Source organism: Mandrillus leucophaeus, unplaced genomic scaffold (assembly GCF_000951045.1).
Source record: "Mandrillus leucophaeus isolate KB7577 unplaced genomic scaffold, Mleu.le_1.0 Scaffold779, whole genome shotgun sequence".
NCBI lineage: Eukaryota > Metazoa > Chordata > Mammalia > Primates > Cercopithecidae > Mandrillus > Mandrillus leucophaeus.
The window spans coordinates 454,785-461,369 of NW_012108463.1; the positions used below are offsets into that span (position 1 = coordinate 454,785).

Sequence of the window (6,585 nt, forward strand, 5' to 3'; positions counted from 1 at the left end):
TTCATCATTTCTTGAACATACGTAGTAGCATGTCCTGGTCTTCTTGGCAGTCTCCTTAGGGATGTAGGGGAAAGGCAGTTTGCATATCAACTTTCTTTATGTTGCCATGAATTAGCTGCTTGCTGACTAAACTTCTCAGACAAAAATCACACACTTCCCGAGTATTCACCCTTTCACACCACAGTCACCTGCTCTAGTATTTGCACACAGTTACATTATTATCAAAACTACAGTTCAACTAAACGCTCTAAGTGCAGGTAAAGGTGGTCCTCAAGGTGCTGGTTGTCCTCAAGGTGCTAGTTGAAGCAGGTGAGTGGAACAGTTCCAGGTCCCTGCCGTTCCGGGGTGTCAGTATCAGCTCTGTTCAGGGGTGACAGACAGCAAGGCCCCAGCCAGGAGAGGCCAATGGGATGAGAGGGAGAGGGAGAGCTCAGAGGTGGGGCAGGAGCCCCAGGATGGGGGACGCCAGGGCCTTGGCAGGTGGCCACCTCAGGACCGGGAGGCTCCCCAAGCCAGGGGTTCTTTCCCTCCCAAGAGCAAGACTGATAGGAGGCTTGGGAGTCAGGGGCGAGGACGGATGGTGGCAGGTGCAGGGGGTGAAGGGGCCCTGCCTGGGATAAGATGGCAATGGAGCTCAAGGAAATAGAAGCAGCCACGTGGCCACAGTGGCCACAGTGCAGGAGCAGGTGCTGCTGGGGAGCTGGGCCCCAGGCTTTATCTACACTGCCTCACTGTAAGTCCTCTCCCAACTTGGCACGATCGTCTGACTCCACACATTGCCATAGCCCTGCCAGGCAGGTGCTTGCAAAGGCCCACAGAGCCGTTGAGTGGGTGCAGGAGGGAAGCACACCAGGAATTCGGCCCTGGTCTGAGGCAGCAGGGGACAGTTGACTGTGGTCAGCAGGGCCTGAACCCCAGCTCTGGAGCCTGCGAGCCACCCTGCGGGTGCAGAAATCTGAGTGCCTGGGGCCATGTGCAGAGTGTGGCCATGTCACAGCTGTGGCTTCAGCATTCAGAGCCTCTGCCTCCACTGGGGATGAATGCAGGTTTCCAACATCTCTGTTTGGTCGATGCTGATCTTTTTCCTAACTGGCGACTTACTGGTTCCAGGAGAGTTCTGCGCAGGCTGCAAATGTCTGCGTTAAAACAGCTCTGCTGGGCTAAGACAGGACAGAAGCAGACAGCAGGTGGAGGAGACACACTTTCCTATCCAGCAGAACCTGCGGCAAGCTCCACAGCGCCCTCCAGTCTTGCTTCCGGGAAGGTGGTTAATTCCATCTGGTCAGTATTTCCACACCGCGCGAGCCTCCACTTCCTGGGCTTGCCACTTAAATGAGTCCAGAATTGTCTCACCACCCTTTTACTTGCAGAACCTGGCCTTCGTGTTGTGGGGATGATTAGGAAAGAAATTTGCTTCAGGAAATGGCCAGAAAGGGGTTCCACAGAATTGGCTTATGAAATAGTTTTGCAGAATCTGTACTTAGGAAGCTGGAAACAAAGGCAAAAGAAAAAATAGAAAATCTTATTGTAGAAAATATGCTTTGCAGTGTTTGAAAATGCTGTTCTTGTTAAATTAACCCATTAATAAATACAAACCACTTAACATTTGCTTTTTAATTGTTGTCTCTAGTGCCAAAATAATTAGTCTGTGAAGCCAGTGGGAGTCTGTCTAGTTGTAAAATAGTAGTATTTATTCTTTGAGGCCCCAAACATCAAAGAAAGTGTTGTTTAAATAAAAAGATGGGGTGTGAGCATGCGAGGTGAGTGGACAATGGGAAATTACTTAATGGGTACAATACTCATCTTTTGGGTGAACACTAACAGCTCAGACTTCAGTACTGTGCAACATATCCATGTAACAGAATTACACCTGTACCCCCTACATTTATAGAAAGAAAAAAGATGCATCATAAACTGAACAAAACAGCCTATATCTTGAAGAAATCATGCTTGAAAAGTGATAATTTCACTCTCTAAAATTTAATTTTTAATTTTAAATTATTGTATGGGAGATAACTCCCATGGCTCAGAAATGAAAAACATGAAAAGCATTCAGTATAGTCTGTTCTCCGTCCATGTCCTCCTCTGTCTGGTTTCATTGCACTCATCTGTGTAACAAAGTCTTTCTTGTTGATTTCTAGGAACTCTTTATATGTGGCACTAAGGGCATGAGTTATGATTAACTTCTTGTGCATCCCTAGAGCTTCCTGATGCAGATGCAAACACACAGGAATGTGAGTGCTCACCTTCATCTTCTCTGTGTTTTACACAAATGGTGGCAGATTACATGCACTTTACCACACTTTGCTCTTATAAATTGGATAATCCCCCATATGAACACATGTAGCATTCCATTTTCTTACAGCTGTGGAGTAGTTCGGTCCCACACTGGATGGATGGTTGGAGTTGATAGACACAGATTCTTGCAAATCTTTTGTTTATCTGTATAACAGATAATGCTGTTCTCTTGCTAATATATCATTTTGCATCTGTCTTTAGAATCAGTCGTGAAATTGCTGGGTCAGAGGACTCACATTTTGGTAATTCTGTAGGTGTTGCCAAATTATCCTGCCTGTGGTCATGCAATTTGCTCTTCCCAGGCATGAAGGCCACTGCTTCTCCATGGCTCCTTACCTGCACATTGTGAATCTCTTCTGACATTTGCTGATTGAATAGGTTTCCTATTCTATTACTAGTAAGGCTGACCATCTATTTAGTTTATTTTCACTGAATCATTCCATCAAAGTTTTTTCCCTATCGATCTATTGAGTTTTTTTATCTTTTTCTTTCTTATTGATTTTTTGGAGCTTTTAATACATTAAGGATGTAACTTGTGATAAGAAGTGAAAATACGTTCTTTCCCTCAGTGTCTGTCTTGATTTCTTAATTTGCTGATGGTAGTTTTTCATGCAGAAATTCCTATTTTTGTGTAGCTTAACTTACAAATTCTTTTATTGCATTTGGATTTTTCAGTTTTAATTTAAAAAATCATGGAATTTGTCCATGATTTCTTTTAGTATTTTTATGCCTTTACTTACAACATTTAAATATTTTATCTTTTTGAAATTTATTTTTATATACATTGTGGGACATGGGTGCAACTTTCATCTTTTATTATTTATTTTGCTGAATGCTACTCAGTTGTCCTAATGCCATTTATCACATAGTTTTTTTTTTTTTTAACAATTTTAGATGTCACTTTTATGACTTACTAATTTCCCTCCTATTTTTGTGTCTATCTGTATTTCCTGTGCTTTTCTGTTGTTCCGTGTGTTTGTTCATGACCCAGTACAACAGTGTTTTAGTTATTAAAACTATTATATGATCTAAGAACTGGTAAGGCTAATTCTTTCTGTTTACTCTTTTTTTTTTCTGAATTTTCCTATTTTTGTTTGCTTCTTTTTCTATTTGAACTTTAGAATCGGATTATCTAGTTCTCACCTCACAGTAAAATACGTAAATAAATAAATAAAATACAAAGATCCAGAAAAACTTCAATCTATTTTTATTTAGGTGCATTAATTTGCATAAGTCTGGGAAAGTTGGTATTTTATGATGTTGAGTCTTCCTAGTCGAGAACATCATAAGTCTTTCTATTTGTTCAAGTTTTCTTTTATAAACTTTCGAGAGTGGATAAAAACATATCTCATATAGATCTTCACTTTCTTGCTAAGTTTATTCCTAGGAACTTTTTCTTGCTAATTAAATAGGAGTAATTTCTTGTGCTATATCATCCAAAGCTATTGGTTTCTGTACATCAATTTTATCCCTACATCTTACTAATTTTCTTATTATTTGTTGAAGAAATTAACTTGATATTGTCTTTTGGTTTGAGATAGGTGTATCTTACCATGTTATGAAAATACTTATCAAATCCTATTTTATTAAGTTTTTTAACACTAAATTTCATCAAATACGAAATGCAGTTTCTGTATAGATTATCTTATTTTTTTAAATCTTGGATCTGTTTGCAAACATTTTTTAAAGTTTTTGAATTTTATCTTTACATACAAATGTGTTTGGTTGTCCTTTACAGCATGTGTCATTCAAAACACAATTTCCCATAAGGATGCCATGTTTTCCTAAGCATTTGGAGTTCCACAGCATCTTGAATTCATTTAACAAAATGTTATAGAAGAAACAACTTAATACAGTTGTGTCATTATTTAAAAGCTAACATTTTTCTCTGAGCTTGAAAAATAATAGATACCTTTTCTAGTGAAGAAAGCACCTTAAATTCTTTCTTGAATAAAGTAGGTGTGTGTGGATAGATGAGTAGATTGGCAGGCAGATAGATTAGATAAACATTGTCAATAAAATTAAATGGACATGATGCACACTTTAAAACTCTCTCTGAAATAAAATAATGAGAAGTAAGAAATCCGAGTCCATGGGTGTCAGCCTGTTCAGGTGGTCCTGCTGGAGCACTGTCTCCATGGAAACAGAGGAGTGCCGGAAGGAAGGACTGAGGAGACGCGGCAGTGAGTCCACTTTTTTCCCCGAAACACCATCATTTCCTAAGCTTATTTATCACCTTTCAATTCTACAGAATCACGTTATGATTTTATGGTGACTAAGGCCCAAGAGTAGAAATGTCTTATCTCCAAGGCATGGAGCAGGCACTCACCATTGAAAGGAAGCAATCTTCAGGCTTTTTACAGGATATCGATCTCCGGGGAATGTCAGCAGGAGCACAAGGAGAGCAGTCGATGCATCTGGACTCATAAATTGCTCACGTTACATCCAATATGCAATGTATGATATGACAGGTGTCATGGAGGTGTCTGTAAAGGTGCCACAAACGCCAACATCTGTGTTACTTATTTGTCTCCTCTGCAGTGAAGCTGGCAATAAACGCATCTCCCAGAGGCTGGGGAAGGTGGGAGACAATGATCAAATGAAAGCTGCTAAAATGAGGGCATTTTTTCTGTCTTCCTGAATCATCAGCCATAAAACAACAGCAGGACAGGGGTTGCGTCCTTCTCTCTGCTGCTACAACCAGAGGGTGATGGACTGGATGTGGTGGCTACAAAATGCAGATGAAGTTCAGCACTGCGTTCTGGCTAAGACTTCCCAAACTCTCACTTCACAATTAATTTGTGTTTCAAACAATGAATGTTGTTATTTTAATGATAGCATGAGTTTAAAACTTTGATGCTTCCATTTTTCAAAAAGGGCAAACCACCACGGACAATCCTTTAATACAACAGCACTGGGGAACAGAGCCCAGGGCTTCTACAGTTGCTGATTCTCGGCACCTCCGTCTCCGTTACTCTCTGATGTTTCTTAAAGGCTTTCATATACGCATGAGATAAAAGCAGCACAGCAGAAATAAATACAATGAGAATGAAGACGAGGCGGTTCTGGACAAGGTGCTGCTCAACCAGGAGGTGGCAGCAGCAGGAGAGTGGACCTCCTTCCACTGAAGGTGCACATAAACAGGACCTTGGAGGCCAGTGAGCTGGGTACAAAGCTCCCTGCCCCAGTAGGACGTGGCCTGTTCTAGGCAGAAGGCAGTTGAGCAAAGGAGAGAGGCGGCAAAGTAGAATGACTTCAACTCTTTTAAAGGTTGAAAAATGCTGAATAAAGGCATAGCTGTGAAGAGTATGGGATTGTTCGTATTTGCTGAGTAATCAATACCACATATTGTTTTCACGTTGTTTGCTCAGCTCTGTCCCAGGGCACATCCAAGAAGCATGGGCATGTTTCTGTGCTCTTACAAAGCCTCCTTTCTGTTAGGAAGCCTGCAGCACACACAAAATAGCCATCGGCAAGAGTGTCTGTGGCCCCAGTGCTGCCCTGGGCAGCACACGAGAGTGATGGACTTTGAGTCCCTTTATTTTCTGCTCTCCAGAAGGAGGGGTTTTAATAGGATTTATCCTTTTATATGTTCTGTCTAGCATTAGAGAAGCAGACAATTTTAGTCAATCATTCAAGACCATCCTGCAACCTCAGCTTTTGTGCTTTACAACCTCGTAAAGAAACGCAGCACCATAATTAATTACAATTAGAGCACTGTGATGTGAAATTTCAGTCAAAAATCTAAGTCTGCCAAAAATCTAAGTCATTACCTTTGGCCTGAATTCCTGTAGCATAATCTTAGATAGGCGCACACATCCCTGATCCAAGGGCCTGTGCACACCAGGTGCTCCTCCCAGCAGGGAAGGCTCGGAGGTGTGGGCCAGGGGATCGTGCAGAGTTGGGCTTTCATTCAGCATCTCCGGGAATCAGGACACTGCACTCACACACACGCTTGTCACACAACCTGGCAGGAGCCAAGACAAGGTGGCAACACTGTCATCTTTGAGAAAGGAGTTTGAAAACATTCACTGCAAATTAACACAACTTTTCTGACTGGCGTGTGCCCACAAATGGATGCAGCTGCACCCCAAACCAACCTGCGCTCCCTGAAAGATCAGAGGGAAATGTGAGGGGCAAACCCATTCAGTGCAGAGCTGTCTTCAAGCAAGGGAAGAGAGGTTTCCAAATTTGAAAGTGACCTTCGCACCTCCTCTCCTTTCCGCTCCCCTCTTCAGTGGAATGTTTGAACAAGCACTGATGACTCGCCCCCTAATAGCCCAGATA

The 6,585-nt window shown here is 41.9% G+C and overlaps 1 long non-coding RNA gene across 1 annotated transcript in view; it reads left to right on the plus strand.

The window, feature by feature from the left end:
* LOC105529668 overlaps positions 1-6,585 on the plus strand; it is a 16,946-nt gene that overhangs the window by 4,326 nt on the left and 6,035 nt on the right. Inside the window, exon 2 of the long non-coding RNA XR_001004549.1 lies at positions 1,111-1,281. This is a non-coding gene — a long non-coding RNA (uncharacterized LOC105529668). The remainder of the gene's footprint in view (positions 1-1,110; positions 1,282-6,585) is intronic.